This window comes from Bubalus bubalis, chromosome 6 (assembly GCF_019923935.1).
Source record: "Bubalus bubalis isolate 160015118507 breed Murrah chromosome 6, NDDB_SH_1, whole genome shotgun sequence".
Lineage (NCBI taxonomy): Eukaryota > Metazoa > Chordata > Mammalia > Artiodactyla > Bovidae > Bubalus > Bubalus bubalis.
Window position 1 is genome coordinate 9,407,584 of NC_059162.1, and position 23,958 is coordinate 9,431,541.

Sequence of the window (23,958 nt, forward strand, 5' to 3'; positions counted from 1 at the left end):
ACACAGTGGAATATCATTCAACCACAAAAAGGAGTGGAGTTATGATGCTCTAATGTGGATGAGCCATGAAAAAATTATGTTAAGTGAAGGAAATCAGACACAAAGGGTCACACATTGCACCATTCCATTTACATGAAATACCTTGAATAGGTAAATCCATAGAGATAGAATGCAGACTGGTATTTGTCAAGGGCTGGGAGAAAAGGAACGGGGAGCAACCTCTTAATGCATACAGGTTTCCTTTGGGGATAATGAAAGTGTTTTCAGAAAGAGGCAGTGACAACACTATAGGTGTACGAAGCGCCACTGTTCACTTTAAAACAGCTAACTTTAGGGAATCCCCCGGTGGTCCAGTGGTTAGGACTCCGTGCTTTCACTGCTGAGGGTGCAGGTTCAGTCCCTGATGGGGGAACCAAGATCCCACAGGTTGCATGTGCAGCCAAAATAAATCAATAAACTGGCTAATTTTATGTTTTGTGAATTTCACCTCAGTTAAAAAATTCCCAGTGGTCACGTACAGTTATGTACAGTTGTAACAGTTGGACCATAAAGAAGGCAGAATGTCAAAGAACTGGTGCCTTCAAACTGTGGTGCTGGAGAAGACTTCTGAAAGTCCCTTGGACAGCAAGGAGATCAAACCAGACAATCTTCAGGGAGATCAACCCCGAATATTCACTGGAAGGACTGATGCTGAAGCTGAAGCTCCAGTATTTTGGTCATCTGATGTGAACAGACGACTCATTGGAAAAGTCCCTGATGCTGGGAAAGGTTGAAGGCAGAAGGAGAAGAGGGCATCAGAGGATAATATAGCTGGATGGCATCACTGATGCAAAGAACATGAACGTGGGCAAACTCCAGGAGATGGTGAGGGACAGACAAGCCTGGCGTGCCGCAGTCCACGGGGTCACAAAGAGTCAGACATGACTGGGCGACAGAACAACAAAAACTTCCAGTGAAGGGCACATGTCCCCTGGGAAGTCTCCCTGCCACCCACACCTGGACCAAGCACTTTTGCTCCATGCTCTGGTAGCCTCCTCAACACACCTCCATATACTACTCAGGGGGTTACAATGAATCAGCATGTTTATGCACATCTCCCCTGTGAAAGCCCATCTTCTTCACCTTTCCATGCCTGTACTTCACACAGCACCTGGCAGAGAATAGGCAGTGCCCAACATGGTCTGCCAGAAGTGCAGAACCAAAGTCTAGTTCTCCCCTCCAACCCAGAGCCCGCTCCCTTACTAATCATCCATCAGAACCTGAACCATTCCAGTTATCACTTGGTGAGAGCATCCCAAGTGCCAGGCACTGTGCGAAGTGCTCTCTATTACTTCATTTAATCCTCATAAATGGGCTTCCCTGGTGGCTCAGTGGTAAAGAATCCGCCTGCGGCGCAGCAGTTGCAGGAGCCACGGGTTCCTTCCCTGGGTAGGGAAGATCCCCTGGAGGAGGGCATGGCAACCCACTCCAGTATTCTTGCCTAGAGAATCCCCATGGACAGAGGAGCCTGGTGGGCTACAGTCCATGGGATCCCAAAGAGTCAGACATGACTGAAGTGACTTAGCACACACGCACAATCCTCATAAACCTAAGAGGACGGGCCTATTATTAACTCCGTTTTACAGGTGAGGCTTCAAAAGTTATCTAGTCTATCCAAGGTCTCAGATCTAGGAAGTGGCAAAACCAGAATTTAACAGCTAGCTGACACCCAGGCACGAGGCCCAATCTGGGGTAGGAAGATGGTGTCTTAAGACATCTAAGAGGCTAAGGAATGGGTTTTAAGAACTTGCCCAATGTCCTAACACATCTAAGTCCTAATTCCAGCCAACTCTGCTGGACTCTTCATTTTGGCCTCACAGTGTGAGATGCTCAGGGGAAAAACAGCAAAGAAGACTGGAGATCCGCAAACTCAGGGGATGGGGGTGGGGGTCCCAGATGTCTTCCCTGTTCTGCTGGAAGCTTCTATATAAGTCAAGTTCATGCCTTCTTGACGGGAAGGGGTCTTGGAAACCAAATGAGCAAATAAAAGTCTGTCCTGCTCTAGAGCCAGGGAAGGGTACCCTTTCTCAGATCTTGAAGAAGCAGAAGGAGCCGAGGGGGGCATACCAGAGAGGTCAGCCCCCAGAAGAATTAGGGAGAGAGAGGGGAGGAGCAAGACAATGTGGGAGGAGGGGCCAACTCAACCACTAGTTTCAGTGTGAAGTACTTTCAAAGGCAGCCTTTCCTAAGGTCTGACCACAAGTCCTCCTCCTTGGAAGAGCTCCCCACCCCCCAAACGCACCAGTATAATATATCATGCATTCGATCAGAGGACAGAAGCAAACAAGGCACCCCAGAGCACACCGTCCAGATACAAGTGCCGCACTCGCCCCTGGGGACCTTACCCAACGGACGGGTGTCAGGTTTGGGGCAATCGTGCATTTCTTTAATCCAGTCTTTTCCTTCTCTGCCCCACCCATTTTCTAACTCCTACTGCTCTTATCAGGGGGACTTAAGAAAGGTGGGGAGCCCTGGGGGCTAAAATGCAAACATTCCAACTGCACATGCCCCTTAAGGACTCCCATTATGGAATTACCCAGAGACCCTAACGGGCCTGTGCATTCAGTCTCAGCTTCTAAAGCTGGATGCCTTGACCAGTTCCTCTGGCACCAAGAGGGAAATGACTGAGTGTGAGATGTGCAAACAAGGCATGCATGCCTACCCTTCCCCTTCATCCCAAAAGAGAAATAATAACAGAGAGAAAACAGCCCTCAGTGGGTGCTTGCCCCTTCCTCGACATAGGGACAACCGCCCTCCTGGCAAGTTGAGCCCCCTATCCATCACCCTCAGACCTGGCCCCAGATCGCATCTCCATCCCAATCATGCTTCTCACCAGGAAAAAGGGGAAAACTGTGAGGATAAATCTGTACAAACTCCTGAAAAAACATCCCCCTCTGCTCTCCCCAGACCTCCCATGCCACCTTCTGAACCCCGTGCAACAGAGAACCGAAGATGTCCGGACCAGGTCTCATCCCTCCAGGCGTGCTCCTTCCCACGCCTCTATCCCATACCAGAATCCCCAGACTCCTCAGGAACTGTAGGGTCCCAGAGGCAGGGCAGAGTTGAGTGGGCTCTGAAGCAGCCAACTCCAAGGTGGCTTTATAGGACAAGTGGAGCCTGAGGGGAGCTGAACATGGGCTAAGAAGCCAAGAATGTGGCCTCTCCAAGTACAAGAACCCAACCTATAAGGTGGAATAAGAGGATATCCCTCTGATTCTTTCCCCTGACTTCTCCAACCCCTCAGACTCCCCTTGGACTACAACCCAAATCCCTATTCTGTATTCCCCACCACACACACAACCTTTATCTAGAAAAGCCCATTTCCCAAAACAGGTACCTCAGGGGTCTCAGATACTTAAGGCACTACCCTCAAAACTAGCGCAGGGCATCCAAGAAGCCTCAGAACCCCTCCAGACAGCCCTCCCTTTGGGCTCCCTGCCAAGAAAATCCGCCTGCAGAGCCAAGTGGCAGTACCCCCAACACACACTCAGAAATACACACACCACCTAAAGCAGGCACACGGTGGCACTTATCTATCAACACAGGTCGTACACAAGAGAACACAGATTCACTCACATCTCTTTCTAGTACACAGGTGTACACACACCTACCCAGGTACACCCTATTTTGCTCTTACACACCCACCTTCCTCAGAACCTCTTTCCCATAAACCCCTCCCCAGTTCACACACAGAGACACACACCCCTTCCCCAGAGTATACCCATAAATACATATCCAAACACACCACACATGCATGATCAGCTGCTCCTTGCATGCACACACACTCAGGCACAGATAAACACCTTCATCTCCAAATCCAGGGGCCCACCTGCAGGGACACGCAGCATGTCAAGGCGCACACATACACAAAAACAAAAGAATCACGCACACTGATGCTTCACCAAGCCTCTAAAACTCACAGATGCAGAGCCCACAGCCCCTTAGACGGGTAAAGACAAGTGGAGAGAAGGATGCCGGCGCCTGTCCTCTGGGCCCCGGAACACAGTGCCGGGGTCTCCAGCCTCCAGCCCCATCCTCGAGCCACACACACGCCCCCTCCACTCTCCTCGGGCGGCTCCCGGGACTCCACCTCATGCCCTGAACGCATACCTGCCCGGGGTCCTCCCCACACTCCTGAGGTGGGTATGCACCCCTAAACATCCTCGCCTTCCAGTACCTCCAGACCGCGATCCTTGCACTGCCTCTGCCTCCACCTCCAACACACACACACTCCCGAGTCTCCAGCTCCAACCGGCTCCCCTGGGAACACTGAGGCCCCCGCCCCGGCCCCGGGCCCAGGAAAGTCCCCGGCTCTCCAGGCCCGGGCTCCGCCCCCTCCCCAAGCGCCCCTTCCTCTCCCCAAAGTTGGGGGGCACTCCGCTGTGCAGTGGGGGGATGGACCGGAAGGGGGTTACCCCACGCCCCCTTTCCCCATAAGCCACCCCGCTCGCTCCGCGGCTGGGCACCCCCTGGCCCCTTGCATGATTGTCCCTCTTTCTTTTTTTTTTTTTTTTCAAACTTTGCTCGCGCCCCCGCGGCCCGGCACTCACCCGCCGCTGCGAACTGCCGGGTGGGCTCGGCCGGCGCCCGGCTCGGCCCGGCGCCTTTGTATCCGCAGCGTTCGGGTCGCTCCGAACTCCGCGCTCGTAGACGGGCAGCGCGGACGTTGGGGGGTGTAGAGGGGGGCTCCTGAGTCCGGTCGCCCCCTTTCCGTCCCAGACCGCTGTCTCTTCCCCCTCAGGGCCCCGGGGGCAGGGGGCCAGAGGGGAATGGGGGGCGCTCAAGCTCCCATGGCGGGACCACGGATCAAGGAATCAGGGATCAGGAATCAGATCGGGAGCCCGCGGAGGAGGGGGAGGGGGCAGAGGGGGAGGGGACGGGAGCCGAGGGGGTGCAGGGGGCGGGGGAGCGCGCGCTCCCGGGTGCCGCCTCCCGGCTGTTCCCGCAGCCGCCGGCCCGCCCGCCGCCGCGTCCATTGTCTGCGGCCCCGCTCTTCCCCGAGTCGGCGCCTCCCCCCCAGCCTTTCGCATCCAGATGCCCGGCGGCCCCCCAGGATCCTGGGAATCAGCAGCGGGGCTGTGACCCCGGCCCAGGACGGGGTCTGGGAGATGCCTCGATTCCTGGCCTGGGCCCAGCCCGCATCCCCTCCTGGGGCTGTTTCCCTCTACCCGCCTGCGGGAGACCTAGCCCCCAGACCCTCGGGGATGGCGATGTTCAATTCTTAGTGCCACAGACCCGGCTACACGAAATGCAGTGGAATCGGGGACGTGGAAAGATTGAGTTTTACCCCCCGAGGGCTGCGAGAAGAGAAAGTCATCCTTGATTTTAATTACTGGCGAGAAACGCTCCCTTCTTGCCATTCCTACGGGAGTTTTTTTGACACTGTCACCACCATGTCCCCCCCGCTTCCCAAAATAATTTAATTACTTGGTGTTCTAGCTGCGAGCGGCGACCGCCCAGTCAGTCTGGGATGCTCTCTCATTAACACTTTTTTTCCTCCCCTCTGGTTTGAGCGTTGAGATTAATTACAAAGGGAACCCTGCCCTTGGGGAGTGGGGGAGGGGGGGACGACGAGGGCGCCCGGGAGTTTGGATGGCGGGGAGAGAGGCCCTTCTCCCAGGAAACCTCCAAGTGTAAAAATGCGTTGGCCTGTCGGGTCCCTAACCCCAAGCAGGCAAGGCTCTCGTCCCCAGGGGTTTCACATATCCTGGAGTTCATAGCACTACACCAAGGATTGTAGGGTATCACCAGTATCCAACATAATCAGTCATTCCTGCCTTAGAGTACGCCAAGAAACCAGTTAGGTTCATGAAGTTGGGTCATAACAGCTTTGAACCCAAAGAGACTGACCCCATTATAAAAGTCTGGGTTTGTGAGAAGTCTATGTAGCCCTTGGAGTGAGTGAAAACGGAAGTATTGTTACAAAATCATTAGTATTGTGTGCAATTCTCCACTTACTTAGAATAGTAATACTTCAAAACACCTTTGCACACTTCTCCAGCAGGGCAAGGTCTCTCCACATCTCAACATCCTCTGGCTTCCAATCTTGATACCTTCTCACCCAACCTTGTGATTAAAAGTCTCAGAGTAGGAGACTCCCAGACTCTGTACCTGACTTGTTTGGGGATTTTTCTCCTCTCTGATGAAAAAATTTTTTGAGACTTAATCTCATTCCCTTTGGTCATCCATTCTAACCTGACCAAAGATGAGAACAGAGTCATCTTTGTCCCTTGCACTGTGACCATTCCAATATGTCATTCTTTAGGTCTTAAGAGAGCCTTAGGATACACTTCCCTTCTTCACCCAAACACTTGCCTTTCTTCATCCTCTTTCCCACATCACAGGTCAGCAAGTGACTCAGCACCAAGACTACATGAAATGTGCAGATTCATCATTTCAGGTACCCAAGTCCCTGCATGCCTCTGAGTGCTCATGTTCTGGGTGCCTATCACGTGCCAGGCCCTGGGCTGCACTGGGGGCCTTGGCAGTGCCCATGACCAGCTAGCTGTATGGGGGATAGCTGGCAGGAGAGCTGGGGAAGGATAAAGGGAGGTAGGCTTAGGGTACTACCAGCTCTGCACAGAGCACCCCCCACACCCCCGTGCTGGGCAGCAAGTGTGTAATTTGACACAGTGTTAGGCTTGCCCTAGCTGCCACAGCCCTGGCTGACTATCCAGCAGGTTTACTGTGAACTGTGTTCAACATGACAGTAGCCTGTTTCACAGACCTCCAAAGGGCCCAAAGAATGGGAAACGTGACTTCTGGTGCCAGAATTACAGATAACTCTGTAGTTTCTTCCCACCTAAAGCTTGAAACCTAAGTCAGGATGTCAACAAATGAAGCTTCAGGATTAACAGAAATCAGGCATCAAACTGGAATAAGTTCCATCCCTCTTCTCTCTCTGAGGATGACATCGGGGGCTTTCACTTTTAGCTCTGTAACGAAACCACTGGATTACAGAGGAGAGGTCCGACATTAAATCTGATTGGTGTGTGTGTGTCCCATGTGTCTATGCTCTGAACTGCCCTCCACCCTAACCCCTAGGATGGAAGCCCATCTGGACTTCACATATCCTTAATTCACAGAATGAAGAAATGGAGACCCAAAGAAGAGGCCCATGCACCTTGGGGCCCAAGGGAACTAGTCTAATTCTTTAGCAGGGAGGAGAATGTTGAGGTGACAGGATTTCCCAAAGAGGTCAACCTAGAGTGACAGAGGAGGGTCAGGAGCCTGAAGGACAACAGAGTGGAGCAGACTGGACTCCAAATGCACAGCTCCTAACTTGGAGCACGTGGGCAAGTTTCTTAATTTCTTCAAGCCTCAACTTCTGCATATAAAATAGAACTAATAAGGTAACAGAAGGAACCCCCGAGCAAAGCCATAGTGCCCCAGTCCACACCCAGCCAAACGTCCCCATTCTCTTATGTGCCTCGGGGATTCCTGGTGCTTTGGTGAATCTTGATTAAATAAGGGGGCATCCAGACAAAAGCCAGGGTCCTCAGTAGTAATCCTTTCAACTCCTTACCAGCTCATGGGCCTGAGGCAGCAGGGTTGGGGCAGGCCGACACAGGCCCCTCCGGAACCCTGGAAGTTTGAGTCTCCAGCAGAGATGCAAAGGGCTCAAGACATGGCAGTGGACACTCTCCAAGGAAGGGTCAGCGCTGAAGAAGCGTGTGCTTTCCGTGCAGGTGAAGCTGTTGCTGGAAGTAAGGGCCCGTACCAGAGTGGCAAAGGTTAGGTCTTCAGTTTTGGTGAAAAGTAGGGCCTTTCCCCAGCTTCACTGCTTAGAAAGAGGAATCCTTAGTATCTTGACCAGATATGGAATTCACAGCCTATAGAATAGCCATCAAAGGTTTCCAGTGTCTGTGATTAATAATATCAGCTACCTCCCAGGTACAGGGAACCCCAGTAATGTACCCCATGCAGGACCAGAACCACCATCTTTTTAACCCTGTTGATAAAACTGGAGACAGTTCAATCTCCCAGGTTATCTCGTGCTTTCTCCCCAGCACCCACTTTCCTAGAAAGGCTAGTCTCAGTGCTTACAATAGTATTTCCAGACCCAGTTTGTATTGTGAAATAACTGGATTTTTTTCACTTTTGGTGAAAAAGGAAACAAACTAACTAACTAATAAAAAGCCCATACTTGATTAAGAACTGTGAGATGTAATAGGTTTGCTGTGAGGAGTCTCTTTCAGATAAGCTCCTGATCTCTCTGAGAACAAGGACCAAACCTCGTTCATATCCACATGAATGTCACATAAAAGTCACTAAGTTAGTACTGGTTTCCTTCCCATCTAACTTTCCTTCTCTTTCTCTATTCCACATGCACATGTGTGTGCTAACTCACTTCAGTCGTGTCCGAGTCTGTGCAACCCTATGGACCATAGCCCACCGGGCACCTCTGTCCACGGGATTCTCCAGGCAAGAATACTGGAGTGGGTTGCCATGCCCTCCTCCAGGGGGTCTTCCTAATCCAGGGATTGGTCCACGTCTCTTTGTCTCTTGCATTGGCCAGAGGGTTCTTTACCACTAACACCACCTGGGAAGCCCCTCTATTCCTCACCTACCCCCAAGCTTTACTATTCCCTATTCGTCCAATCTTTATCAAGTGTGAGCTTCCTCAGATCCCATCCTATTATCACCAGTTTTAAAAGTTGCCTATAATTAAACCAGTGGTTCTCAACCGTGACTGCAGATTTTAATCACCAGGGAAGCTCTGAAAACATACCAATACCCAGGACCCATGCCAGACTAATTAAACCAGAAACATCCAGGTTGTAGCCCAGCTATCAGCAGTTTTGTGTGTGTGTTACACTGGGCATTTGTTGCTGCATGAGCGCTTTCTCTAGTTGTGGTGTACAGGCTTTTCTTTGCGGTGGCTTCTCTTGTTGCGGAGCACGGGGCTCTCGGGTGCTAGGTTTCAGTAGTTGTAAAACATAGTTTAGGTGCCCCGTGGCATGTGGGATATTCCCAGACCAGGGATTAAACCCATGTCCTCTGCGTTGGCAGGCAGATCCTTAACCACTGGACCATAAGGGAAGTCCCAGGTAAGTTACCTTAGTGATACTAATGTGAGAACCACTAAATCAAACTCTTTGTGATACTCTTCCTCCTTTCTTGGCACAATGAATGCCCCCACCTCCCCTGCCTAGGACTAATCCCTCCATATTTCATTAGATCCTGTCCGTTCCCATTTCCAACTCTTATCCCCAGGCTCTCCTATATCGATTATAACTTCCAACTCTAGTAGCAAAATAAAACATCTCCCACCACTCTGCAGCCTCTTCTTGCTTCAGCCCTCTCTTTTATTTTCTTATCATCCTGTGTTCTCTAAACAATGGGTTCCTCTCTTGCACGTTGGTAGGAATGTAAACTGATATAGCCAAAACAGTGGGAGACTTCTTTAAAAACTAGGAATAAAACTACCATCAGTTCAGTCACTCAGTCATACCCGACTCTCTGCAGCCCCATGGACTGTAGCACACCAGACTGTCCATCACCAACTCCTGGAGCTTGCTCAAACTCATCTCCATCAAGTCGGTGATGCCATCCAACCATCTCATCCTCTGTCATCCCTTTCTCCTCCTACCTTCAATCTTTCCCAGCATCAGTATCTTTTCCAATGAGTCAGCTCTTCACATCAGGTGGCCAAAGTATTGGAGTTTCAGCTTCAGAATCAGTTCTTCCAATGAATATTCAGGACTGATTTCCTTTAGGATGGACTGGTTGGATCTTATTCCTGTCCAAGGGACTCTCAAGAGTCTTCTCCAACACCACAGTTCAAAAGCATCAATTCTTTGGTGCTCAGCTTTCTTTATAGTCCAACTCTCACATCCATCCATGACTACTGGAAAAACTATAGCTTTGACTAGATGAATCTCTGTTGGCAAAGTAATATCTCTGCTTTTTGATATGCTGTCTGGATTGGTCAGAGCTTTTCTTCCAAGGAGCAAGTGTCTTTTAATTTCATGGCTGCAATCACCATCCGCAGTGATTTTGGAGCTCAAGAAAATAAAGTCTGTCACTGGTTCCATTGTTTCCTCATCTATTTGCCATGAAGTGATGGGACCGGATGCCATGATCTTAGTTTTTTGAATGTTGAGTTTTAAGTCAGCTTTTTCATTCTCCTGTTTCATTTTCATCAAGAGGCTCTTCAGTTCCTCTTTGCTTTCTGCCATAAGGGTGGTGTCATCTGCGTTATCTGAGGTTATTGATGTTTCTGCCAGCAATCTTGATTCCAGCTTGTGCTTCATCCAGTCCAGTATTTCTCATGATGTACTCTGCACATAAGTTAAATAAGCAGGGTGACAGTATACAGTCTTGATGGATTCCTTTCCTGATTTGGAACCAGTCTGTTGCTTCATGTTCAGTTCTAACTGTTGCTTCCTGACCTGCATACAGATTTCTCAGGAGGCAGGTCAGGTGGTCTGGTATTCCCATCTCTTGAAGAATATTCCACAGTTTGTTGTGATCCACACAGTCAAAGGCTTTGGTGTAATCAATAAAGCAGAAGGAGATGTTTTTCTGGAACTCTCTTGCTTTTTTGATAATCCAGTGGATGTTGGCAATTTAATCTCTGGTTCCTCTGCCTTTTCTAAATCCAGCCTGCACATCTGAAAGTTCACAGTTCATGTACTGTTGAAGCCTGGCTTGGAGAATTTTGAGCATTACTTTACTAGCATGTGAGATGAATGCAATTGTGCGGTAGTTTGAGCATTCTTTGGCATTGCCCCTCTTTAGGATTGGAATGAAAACTGACCTTTTCCAGTCCTGTGGCCACTGCTGAGTTTTCCAAATTTGCTGGCATATTGAGTGTAGCACTTTCACAGCATCATCTTTCAGGATTTGAAATAGCTCAACTGGAATTCCACCACCTTCACTAACTTTGTCCGTAGTGATTAACCCTAAGGCCCACTTGACTTCACATTCCAGGATGTCTGGCTCTAGGTGAGTGATCACATCATCATGGTTATCTGGGTCATGAAGGTCTTTTTTGTATAGTTCTTCTGTGTATTCTTGCCACCTCTTCTTAATATCCTCTGCTTCTGTTAGGTCCATACCATTTCTGTCCTTTATTGTGCCCATCGTTGCATGAAATATTCCCATTTCATGTCTCTAATTTTCTTGAAGAGATCTCTAGTCTTTCCCATTCTATGGTTTTCCTCTATTTCTTATAAAACTAAATAGAGTTTTCTGTTTCATATAAAACTACCATATAACCCAGCAATCCCACTACTGGCCCTATACCCTGAGAAAACCGTAATCAAAAAAGGTGTATGTGCCCCAGTGTTCATTGCAGCATTATCTATAATAGCTAGGACATGGAAGCAACTTAGATATTCATCAACAGATGAATGGGTAAAGATGTAGTACATATATACAATGGAATATTAGTCATAAAAAGGAACGAATTTGAGTCAGTTTTAGTGAGGTGGATAAACCTAGAGCTTGTTATACAGAGTGAAGTAAATCAAAGAGGGAAAAACTAATAATGCATGCATATGGAATCTAGAAAAACCGTACTGATGAACCTGCTTGCAGGGCAGGAATAGAGATGCAGACCCAGAACAGAATTGTGGATACAGTGGGGGAAGGAGAGGATGGAATGAATTGAAAGAGTAGCATTGAAACACACACATTATCATATGTAAAATAGATAGTTAATGGGAAGTTGCTTTACAGCACAGGGTGCTCTGTCACAGCTAGAGGTGTGGCATGGCATTTGAGGTGAGAGGGATGTTCAAGAGGGAGGGGCTGTGTGTACACTTATGGCTGATTCACGTGTTGTATGGTAGAAACCCACACAATACTGTAAAGCAAATATCCTCCGATTACAATTTTTAAAAAAAGAATAGGTTCCTTACCCCCATCCTTCACTCTTCAGCTCCTTATAACCAGCCTTCCTCTCAATAACTCCCCTTTTCCTGATTTCACATATCTATATTTCGAAGAATGCAGCCTTTGGCCCCTTGACTCCTTACCTTAAATGCTTTCCTGAAGTAATGTCATTCTCTCCCTTAGCTTCAATCAGTACTTACTTATTGTTGTTGTTCAGTCGCTAAGTCGTATCCAACTCTTTGTGACCCAATGGACACAGCACCGCAGTCTTCCCTGTCCTTCACTATCTCCTGGAGTTTGCTCAAATGCATGTCCATTGAGCTGATGATGCTATTTAACCATCTCATCCTCTGCCACTCCCTTCTCCTTTTGCCTTTAATTCTTCCCAGCATCAGGGTCTTTTATTGATGCTCCTAAATCCAGATCTCTCTTCTGAACATCAAGCTCATAGTTCTAGGAGATTTTAACTTGCCTATTCTTTGGGTCCACTAAATGTAATAGGTTTAAATGAAACATATTATCTTCCCTCCCCCATCCCAAGTCCTTTGGCTTATTCAGACCTTTCTCACTTCCAAACTTGGATCACTCCCTTCCACTCTATCTTTCTCTCTGTTGCCAGTGTGATTTTTCTGAAAGAGAAATCAGTCTACCCCTCCATTGCCTAAAACAATTCAGTGACTCCCCACTGTCCACAAGATGAAGTCAAAACTTCTTGGCGCTCCGTGTAAGGACCTTGAGTCTCCCCCTCCAGCCTTATCTCCTATTGCTCCTTGTGTATTCAAATCTCAAACTTGCAACATGCACATTTTCTAACTAGACCCACCAACTGATCTACCAGCTTGAGGCTTTGTTACTGCCTCTGCCTTTACATGGTATCACAAAAGTCTTCGCAACTAAAACAAAGTACTCCCTTTACATCATGTTTTTTTTTTGCCTGATATCTCATCCCCCCACTCTCTGCCTAGAGATTCTGTATGTCCTTCAGGACTCGGCTTTGGTCTTCTTTTTGTGCACGTGTGCTTAGCTGTGTCCAACGCTTACAGCCTGGAGTGGGTTGCCATTTCCTTCTCCAGGGGAATCTTCCAAACCAGGGATCAAACCCACGTCTCCTACATCTCCTGCATTGGCAGGCAGATTCTTTACCACTGGAGACTTCAGGGATGCCCTACGTCTCCTTGTTGACTCCTCCTCTACTTTCCTGACAAGAATTAGATGTTCCCTTCCCCAGAGAGCCTCCTTTGCACTCCCAGAGCTCTGCATTTTACGACATTCTATGGTAATTTTCTATTTACTTTTCTCTCTGTCCTGCTGGTCTGTGAGCTTCTGGAGTGAAAGAAGCAGTGCCTAATGTATCTTTTGACACCCAGAACTTGGCTCAGTAAGTTAGAGTCAGCAGTAAATGTTGTCTAGTGAAACAGAAAGGAGAAGAGTATGAGAGGAGATAAACTAGAATGCTTGATGTCAAAGGGATCTTTCTGTATTTTACAGATAAGGAAATAGGGGTGGAGCAGGTAACTCATTGTACCAGAATCATACAGCAAATTAAATGGCAACACCAAAACTGGAAACTAAATGTCCTGATTTCTTGTTCAGTAGTCTGTCAACTGTACCACATTAACTGAATATTCATTGTTTCACTTGAAATAAAGCTACAAGGCAGTGGCTCTTAGCTTTTTGTGGACCCATGCTCTCATTGAGACTTTGGTGAAAGCTACAGGCTCTCTCCCCAAAAAAAAAAAAAAAAAAAAAAATTGCACATAGGATTTCACATCCATTTTCAGGGGATTCAGGAAGTTAGTGGTTGAGTGGAGGATGACTGGAAGGAAGAAGAATCTAGAAATGGAGAGACCAGTGGAAGACTAATGCAGTAGTTGAGGAGTGAGACAGAACAAGCAGGCTGCAAGAGTAGGGGGATAGAAAAGAAAGTCCAGCTTTCAGATGTGACCTGCAGGTGGGATGCACAGAGCTGAGAAAAGAGGAAGCATTTAAGACGACTCAGGTTTCTGGTATAGATGTTAAGGAAGATGGTGATGTCACACATCAAATTAGGAGCTGCTGAGAGAGCAGGTTTGAAGGGTAGATAAGGTGTCTCATTTGACAGGTGTCTTAAATGTCTGCAGGCCATCAGGGTGGGGATATCTATAGGAAGCTGGCAACAGCACAAGTACCTTCCACATCTACTCCCCCCACTCTTCCTCAGGCCATCTGGATGATCTATTTTTCCCTGAACCAGATGCATACTTTCCTGCCTCCATCCCCTTTGTTCATCCCACGTACCTTACACTACATTCACCCTTATCCAAAATATTTCAAGGTCCAATTCAGGCGCTGTTTTCTCTGTTAAGTTATTCCTGACACCACCAATGTGATCAATTTAATCTCTCCCCTCTCTAAAGTCCTAAATTTTTCTCTGAACCTCTCTTACCATATTTTCTATTTTGAATTTCAGTTGTCTTATTGAGAAAAGGGCAGAAAAAGAGAGAGAAAGAAACCAAGGAAAGATATCACAAATAAATGACAAATAGCGAGATGGAGAATTTAAACCTAGCTATATCAATAATCATATTAAATGTAAATGGTCTAAACACACCTATTAAAATGCAGCATTTGTCAGATTGAATTATAAAGAGTGATATTAAACTATATACCGCCTACAAGAAACACCTTTAAATATAAAGTTATGAATAGGTTAAAGGTAAAAGGATGGGAAAATATATGCCATGCTAACACTAATCAAAATAGAGTTGGAGTTACTATATTAATACTGTGCTAAAGTAGATTCCATGGCAACGCACTCTAGTACTCTTGCCTGGAAAATCCCATGGACGGAGGAGCCTGGTAGGCTGCAGTCCATGAGGTCGCTAAAAGTCAGACACAACTGAGCGACTTCACTTTCCCTTTTCCCTTTCCTGCATTGGAGAAGGAAATGGCAACCCACTCCAGTGTTCTTGCCTGGAGAATCCCAGGGACGGGGGAGCCTGGTGGGCTGCCATCTATGGGTTCACACAGACTCGGACACGACTGAAGCGACTTAGCAGCAAAGTAGATTCCAAGGTAAAGGTATTAATAGAAATAAAGAGGATCATTTTTAAATAATAAAGAGGTCAATTCATCAAGAACACATAATAATTCTAATCACATGTATGCCTAGTAACAGAAATAAGTACATGAAGCAAAAACTGATAGAACCACAATGAAAAATTGACACAGTTATAATCAGAAATGTCAATAAACATCTCTCAACTCATAAGACAAGAAGACAGAAAATCAATAAAGATATAAAGGACTTGATCATCACTATCAACTCACTTGACCTAATTGACATTTATAGACCATTCCACTCAACAACAACAGAATACGCTTCTTTCTCAAGTGACATGGAAGACTTTCAAAGATAGACCATATCTTGGGCCATAAAAATAGGCTTGATAAATTTAAAAGGAATCAGACGGTACAAAATATATTCTCTGTCCACAGTAGTATTAAATTATATATCAATAATAGAAAGATAGCTGGAAAATCTTGAAATATTTGAAAACTAAGTAACACATTTCTAAGTAATTCATGGATAAAATAAGAAATCAAAAGAGAAATTAAAATTTTTGAACTGAATGAAAATAGGAACACAAACATAATCAAATCTGTGGGATGTATCTAAAGCAGTACTGAAAGGGAATTTACAGCTTTATCAGCCTATTAATAGAAAAGGAAATATCCTCAAGTCAAAGATAGCAGCTTCCACTCTACAAAATTAGGTGAAGAGTGCAAGTTAAGCCCCAAGTAAGTGAAAGAAAGGAAGTAATAAAAACCAAGCAGAAATCAATGAAATAGAAAATTAATAGAGAAAATCAATGAAACCAACAGCTAGTTCTCTGAGAAGATAGGCAAAATAGATAAATCTAGCCAGACTGATCAGAAAAACAAGAAAAAAAAATATGAATGACTAATATCAGTAATGAAAGAGATGGCATTACTGCAGATTCTAAAGATGTTAAAAGGATATTAGAAAATAAGTATTAAGGTGGCTCTATGCCAATAAATGTGACAGTTTAGATGAATGTAAAAATCTCTTGAGAGTACCAATATGTCAAACTCACTCAAGAAGAAATAGATTTTCTGAACCACCCTGTAACTATTAACGAAATTAAATTGTAGTTAAAAACCTTCCCACAAAGAAAACACCAGGTGTAAATGGCTTTACTGGTGACTTTTACCAAATATTTCAAAAAGAAACAATATCAATTTTATACAAGCTCTTCCAGAAAAGTAGAACACAGGGAATACTTTCCAAGTCATTATATAAAGCCAGCATTACTCTGACACCCTGGAATAAGACAAACAAATTACAAGGAAACTACAGACCAATATCCAATATAAAATAGTTGAAGAATCCTTAACAAAATTTTAGCAAGTCACATCCAACATCATGTAAAAAGGATAATACATCTGGGCCAAAAAATTCTAGGTGGATTTAACGTTTGAGACATTGAAAACATTTTAAAAGATTAAAAAGGAGGCAAAGGGAATACATGGTCATCTCAATATCTATCAAAAAAACATTTGACAAAAATTCAATATCAATTTTTAATTTCAAAAAAATTTTAATAAATTTGGAGTGATAATAGTGGGCATCTACAAAAAATTATGGGTAACATCATATTTAAAGATTGGTTCTCCTAAGATCAGGAAAAAGGCAAGGATGTATGTTCTTCCCACTTTTGCTCAACATTATGCTGGAGGTTCTGCTGCTGCTGCTGCTAAGTCTCTTCAGTTGTGTCTGACTCTGTGCGACCCCATAGACAGCAGCCCACCAGGCCCCCCACATCCCTGGGATTCTCCAGGCAAGAACACTGGAGTGGGTTGCCATTTCCTTCTCCAATGCATGAAAGTGAAAAGTGAAAATGAAGTCGCACAGTCGTGTCTGACTCTTTGCAACCCCATGGACTGCAGCCTCCCAGTCTAGCCAGTGTAATATGGCAAAAAAAAAAAAAAGCATTGGAAAGATTGGAAAGGAAGAAGTAAGACTGTCTTTATTCAGAAACGACATAATCAGACTTCCCTGATAGTCCAGTGGTTAAGAATTTGCCTGCCAGTACAGGGGGCACAGGTCTGATCCCTGGTCTGGGAAGATCCCACATGCCATGGGGCAACTAAGCCTGTGTGCCATAACTACTGAGCCCATGTGTCACAACTGCTGAAACCCACACACCTGGAGCCCATGCTCTGCAGTAAGAGAAGTCACTGCAATGAGAAACCCATGCACTGAAAGCGGAGAGGAGCCCCCGCTCTTTGAAACTAGAGAAAAGCCCATACACAGCAATGAAGACCTAGCCCAGTCAATAAATAAAGGAATAAATAAATGAATAATTTTTCCTGCTGCTGCTGCTAAGTCGCTTCAGTGGTGTCCGACTCTGTGCGACCCCGTAGTCACATAGTCCCATAGTGTTCTCCAGGCAAAAACACAGGAGTGGGTTGCCATTTCCTTCTCCAATGCGTGAAAGTGAAGGCGTTCAGTCATGTCCGACTCTTCGCGACCGCATGGACTGCAGCCTACCAGGCTCCTCTGTCCATGGGATTTTCCAGGCAAGAGTACTGGAATGGGTTGCCATTGTCTTACATAATCATCTTTAAAGAAAATTCAATGAAATCTTTTTTAAAAGTTATTAGAACTAATAACTACATTTACCAAGATTTCAATATATAAAATCAATATGCAAAAATAAATTACATTTCTGAATACTAGCTATATGAATTTCCTAAAGCTGTCAAAACAACAAAATATCACAAACTGAGATGGTTTCAAACAGCAGAAATGTATTATCTCACAGTTCTCAAATCCCTTATGATTATATGGTGGAGGTAACCAGTAGACTGAAGGGATTAGATCCGGTAAACAGAGTGCCTGAAGAACTATGGACAGAAGTTCATAACACTGTACAGGAGGAGTAACCAAAACTATCTCCAAGAAAAAGAAATGCAAGGCAAAGTAATTGTTTGAGGAGACTTTACAAACAGCTGAGTAAGATTGAAGCTTCCCTGGTAGCTCAGACGGTAAAGCATCTGCCTACAATGTGGGAGACCTGGGTTCAATCCCTGGATCGGGAAGATCCCCTGGAGAAGGAAATGGCAACTAACTCCAGTATTCATGCCTGGAAAATCCCATGGACCAAGGAGCCTGGTGGGCTACAGTTCATGGGGTTGCAAAGAGTCGGACACAACTGAGCAACTCACTTCACTTCATACAAACAGCTGAGAAAAGAAGAGAAGCCAAAGGCAATGGAGAAAGGGAAAGATTATCCAACTAAATGCTGAGTTCCAGAAAATAACAAGGACAGATAAGAAGTGAAGTGGAAGTGAAGTCACTCAGTCGTGTCCGACTCTTTCCGACCCCAAGGATTGTAGCCTACCAGGCTCCTCCATGGATTTTCCAAGCAAGAGTACTAGAGTGGGTTGCCATTCCCTTCTCCAGAGTATCTTCCTGACCCAGGGATCGAACCCAGACCTCCCGCATTGTAAGCAAGACACTTTACTGTCTGAACCACCAATGAACAATGCAAAGAAATAGAGAAAAACAATAGAGTAGGAAAGACTAGAGATCTCTTCAAGATAATTGGAGATATCGAGGGAACATTTCATGCAAGGATGGGAATGATAAAGGACAGAAACAGTAAGGATCTAATGGAAGCAGAAGAGATTAAGAAGAGGTGGCAAGAATACACAGAAGAACTATACAAAAAAGATCTTAATGACCCAGATAACCACGATGGTGTGGTTACTTACCTAAAACCAAACATCTTGGAGTGTGAAGTCAAGTGGGCCTTACGAAACATCACTAGGAACAAAGTTAGTGGAGGTGATGGAATAACAGCTGAGCTATTTCAAATCCTAAAAGATGATGCTGTTAAAGTGCTGTACTCAATAGGCCAGCAAATTTGGAAAACTCAGCAGTGGCCACAGGACAGGAAAAGTCAGTTTTCATTCCAATCCCAAAGAAAGGAAAGGCCAAAGAATGTTCAAACTACTGCACAATTGCACTCATATCACATGCTAGTAAGATTATGCTCAAAATCCTTCAAGCTAAGCTTCAGCAGTACATGAATCAAGAACTTCCAGATGTACTACCTGGATTTAGAAAAGACAGAGGAACCAGAGATCAAATTGCCAACATTCACTGGATCATCAAAAAAGCAAGAGAGTTCCAGAAAAACATCTACTTCTGCTTCATTGACTATGCTAAACCCTTTGATTGTGTGGATCACAACAAACTGGGGAGGATTCTTAAAGGGATAGCATACTAGACCACCTTTCCTGCCTCCTGAGAAACCTGTGTGCAGGTCAAGAAACAACAGTTAGAACTGGACATGGAACAATGAACTGGTTCAAAATTGAGAAAGGAGTATGACAAGGCTGCATATTGTCACCCTGCTTATTTAACTCATATGCAGAGTTGCTGCTACTGCTGCTAAGTCGCTTTAGTCGTGTCTGACTCTGTGTGACCCCACAGATGGCAGCCCACCAGGCTCCACCGTCCCTGGGATTCTCCAGGCAAGAACACTGGAGTGGGTTGCCATTTCCTTCTCCAATGCATGAAAGTGAAAAGTGAAAGTGAAGTTGCTCAGTCGTGCCCGACTCTTTGCGACCCCATGGATAGTAGCCTGCACCAAGCTCCTCTGTCCATGGGATTTTCAAGGCAAGAGTACTGGAGTGGGTTACCATTTCCTTCTCCAGGGAATCTTCCCAACCCAGGGATCGAACCCAGGTCTCTCACATTGTAGACAGACCCTTTACCATCTGAGCCACCAGAGAAGTCCCTTCTATCTCTCCTTGCTATTGTTTGGAACTCTTTTCTCATGACAAATAGAAGGGGAAAAAGTGGAAGCAATGACAGATTTTATTTTCTTGGACTCTAAAATCACTGTGGATGGTGACTGCAGCCACGAAATTAAAAGAAGCTTGCTCCTTGGAAGGAAAGCTATGACGAACCTAGACAGCATATTAAAAAGCAGAGATATCACTTTGCTGACAAAGGTTAATATAATCAAAGCTATGGTTTCTCCAGTAGTCATGTACAGATGTGAGACGTGAACCATTAAGAAGACTGAGCACTGAAGAATTAATGCTTTTGAATTGTGGTGCTGGAGAAGACTCTTGAGAGTCCCTTGGACTGCAAGGAGATCCAACCAGTCCATCCTAAAGGAAATTAACCCTGAATATTCATTGGAAGGACTGATGCTAAAGCTCCAATACCTTGACCACCTGATGTGAAGAGACGATTCACTGGAAAAGACCCTGATGCTGGGAAAGATTGAAGACCAGAGGAGAAGGGGGTGAGAGAGGATGAGAAGGTTGGATGGCATCACTGACTCAGTGGACATGAGTTTAAGCAAACACTGGGAGATAGTGAAGGACAGGGAAGCCTGGCATGCTGCAGTCCATGGGGTAGCAAAGAATTGGACATGACTTAGCAGCTGAACACTTCCCTGGTGGCTCAGACGGTAAAGTGTCTGTCTACAATGCGGGAGACCAAGGTTCGATCCTTGGGTCAGGAAGAATCCCTGGAGAAGGAAGTGGCAACCCACTCCACTACTCTTGCCTAGACAATCCCATGGACAGAGGAGCCTGGTGTCCATGGGGTCGCAAAGAGTCAGACGCTACTGAGCAACTTCACTTCACTTAGCAGCTGAACAACAACTCAGTTCTGGAAGCTAGAGGTCTGATATCAAGCGGTTGACACATCCATGTCTCCTCTGAAGGATCTGGGAGAGAATCCTTCCTTGCCTTTTTTAGCTTCTGTTGTTTTCTGGCAAGCCATGGGTTCCTTGGCTCATAAATGCATCACTCCAATCTCTACCTCTGTTTTCACATAGCCATCTGTTCCCTGTGGATTTTTACATTATCTTCCCTCTCTGTATGTTTGTGTCCAAATTTCCCTCTTTTTATAAGGACACCAACCATATTGGATTAAGGACCCACCCTACTTAATAAGTATGACCTCATCTTAACTCTAATTACATCTGTAGAGAGTCTATTTCCAAAGAAGTTCACATTCATAGGAACTGGGGGTTAGAATTTTTACATAACTCTTGGGTGAGATACAATTTAGCCCATAACATTAGCAAAGAACACTCAAAATATTAAAATTATAATCTATAATAGCATTAAACAATATAAAATATTTAAGATAAGTCTGAGAAAAGATGTGTACTGAAAACTAGAAGACATTGCTCAGATGAATTAAAGATGACCTAAATAAATGGGAGGATAAACATTGTTTATGGGTCAGAAGACTCAATGTTGTTAACATTTCAGTTCTCTCAAAACTGATCTAAATATTCAATGCTACCCCAAACAAAATCACAGCAATCTTTTTTAATATAAACTGACAATATGATTCTAAACATGATATAGAAATGCAAAGTACTTGGAAGAGTCAAAACAACTTTGAAAAAGAAGAATGAATTTGAGCAATTTATATTATATAAATTCAATATTTATTATAAAGCTACAGTAATCACGACAGTAGAGCATAGGCAAAAAAAGATAAATAGATCAGTGGAACAGAATAAGGAGTTCATAAATAGATCCACATACATATGATCAACTGATCGTTGATAAACATGCAGAGGATAGTCTTTCTAATATAGAGCATTTGGGTATCTACATATCCAGGAAAAGAACATCAATCCATATCTTGCATCATACACAAAAATTAATTCAAAGTTGATCACAAAACTAAATGTAAAACATAAAACTTCCAGAGAAAATGTATGAGAAAATCTTTGTGACATTTGGATGGGAAAAAAGCTCTTAGATATGACATTCAAAATGTGATCCTTAAAAGATATAAAATGATAAATTGGACTTTACCAAAATATAAGAACTTGTGCTTTCAAAAGACACATCTAATAGGTGAAAAGATAAGTCACAGACCCAGGGGAAGTATTTGCAAATCACATATTTGATAAAGAATTTATCCAGATTATAAAAATAATTCTCAAAATTAAAAAAAAGAAGTGATATATAAAAATACTGCAAAGGTATAAATAAAATTGCTCTTTTAATTAAAAAAAAGATGGATTGTTCAATAAATGGCATTGGGATAATTAGCTAATCATTGGGAAAAAGCAAAATTGGATTACTATCTCATTTCTTATATCTAATGAAATGCAGGTAGATCAAAGGGCCAAAGGTAAACAGCAGCAACACTAAAACAATAATTATAATATAAATACTAGAAGGAAGCCATGGAGTTTCTTTTTTATCTTATGATCTTGGAGCAGGGAAGGTCAAGGCTTAAATACAGAGTCCGTAAAAGAAAACAACTATAAATTTGACTAAATAAAAATGTTTTGCATGGCAAAATAGTTAGTATCTATAATTCCATAGATTTTACAATCCTATAATCCTACAATCAATTAGAAAATCCCCAACAATCAAACAAAACAGTAAAACAATACTTACCACTTTACCTCTACCTGAACAGCAAAACTTACAAGCAGAATAATGTCACTTGCTAGTGAGGTGGTAGGAATTAGAGACCATCACAAGCTGCTGGTATGAAGATGCGTTGATACATCTTATAGTACAGTTTAGAGGTGTCTCATAAAATTAAATATGTGTGTAGTCTATAACCCAGTTCCATTCCTAGGGATATAATCACCAAAAATGACCCTGCAAAGGATAAATAAACTGATATATTCAAGGATATCCATTGCAGGAAAAAACTGGGGGAAGATCTTATATAATGAATACATGGTATCAATAGTATATGCATATGGCATATGCAGATAAAAAAAGAACTAGTTCAACATATGTTCAGTCACTTCAGTCGTGTTAGACTCTCTGCAACCCTGTGGACAGTAGCCTGCCTGGCTCCTCTGTCCATGGGATTCTCCAGGCAAGAATACTGGAGTGGGTTGCCATGCCCTTCTCCAGGGGCTCTTCCTGACCAGAGATCGAACCCGTGTCTCCTGCATCACCTGCACTGCAGGCAGATTTTTTTACTACTGAGCCATCAGATCAGATCAGATCAGTCGCTCAGTCGTGTCTGACTCTTTGCGACCCCATGAATCGCAGCACGCCAGGCCTCCCTGTCCAACACCAACTCCCGGAGTTCACTCAGACTCATGTCCATCGAGTCAGTGATGCCATCCAGCCATCTCATCCTTTGTCGTCCGCTACTCCTCTTGTCCCCAATCCCTCCCAGCATCAAAGTCTTTTCTAATGAGTCAACTCTTCACATGAGGTGGCCAAAGTACTGGAGTTTCGGCTTTAGCAAAATTCCTTCCAAAGAAATCCCAGGGCTGATCTCCTTCAGAATGGACTGGTTGGATCTCCTTGCAGTCCAAGGGACTCTCAAGAGTCTTCTCCAACAACACAGTTCAAAAGCAGCAATTCTTCGGCACTCAGCCTTCTTCACAGTCCAACTCTCACATCCATACATGACCACAGGAAAAACCATAGCCTTGTCTAGACAGACCTTTGTTGGCAAAGTAATGTCTCTGCTTTTGAATCTGCTATCTAGGTTGGTCATAACTTTCCTTCCAAGGAGTAAGCGTCTTTTAATTTCATGGCTGCAGTCACCATCTGCAGTGATTTTGGAGCCCAGAAAAATAAAGTCTTACACTGTTTCCACTGTTTCCCCATCTATTTCCCATGAAGTGATGGGAGCGGATGCCATGATCTTCGTTTTCTGAATGTTGAGCTTTAAGCCAACTTTTTCACTCTCCACTTTCACCTTCATCGAGAGGCTTTTTAGTTCCTCTTCACTTTCTGAAGCCCATATATTGAGCTTTAGATTCCATCTCACAGGAACAGCGGAATAGGATTTTAAAACACAATGTTCAGTAAAAATAAAAAAATAAGATATATTATACATCACAGTATTGTCCTGAAATATAGAAACATGCAAATAATGTAATGCACTGATCATGGATACACTCATGCATCAATAAGGGGATGAAAGGGAGATTCAAAGACATGCACTAAGTAAATGCGTAGATTCCTGTGGGAGGGGTGGCAAGGAAAATAGGGTCAAGGATGGGGAAAGAGGGTGCAACAAAAAGTGGGGCATGGACA

The 23,958-nt window shown here is 44.6% G+C and overlaps 1 protein-coding gene across 2 annotated transcripts in view; it reads right to left on the reverse strand.

Moving 5' to 3' along the window:
* Positions 1–23,958, reverse strand: part of VANGL2 (VANGL planar cell polarity protein 2) — a 53,461-nt gene that overhangs the window by 23,037 nt on the left and 6,466 nt on the right. The window contains exon 2 of one of the 2 annotated variants that reach the window (XM_044944133.2): positions 7,565–7,739. The gene's annotated coding sequence lies outside the window, so the exon portion shown is untranslated. Of the gene's footprint in view, positions 1–4,589; positions 4,897–7,564; positions 7,740–23,958 lie in introns of those variants that run through there. The other variant, XM_006047548.3, reaches the window with a different exon arrangement.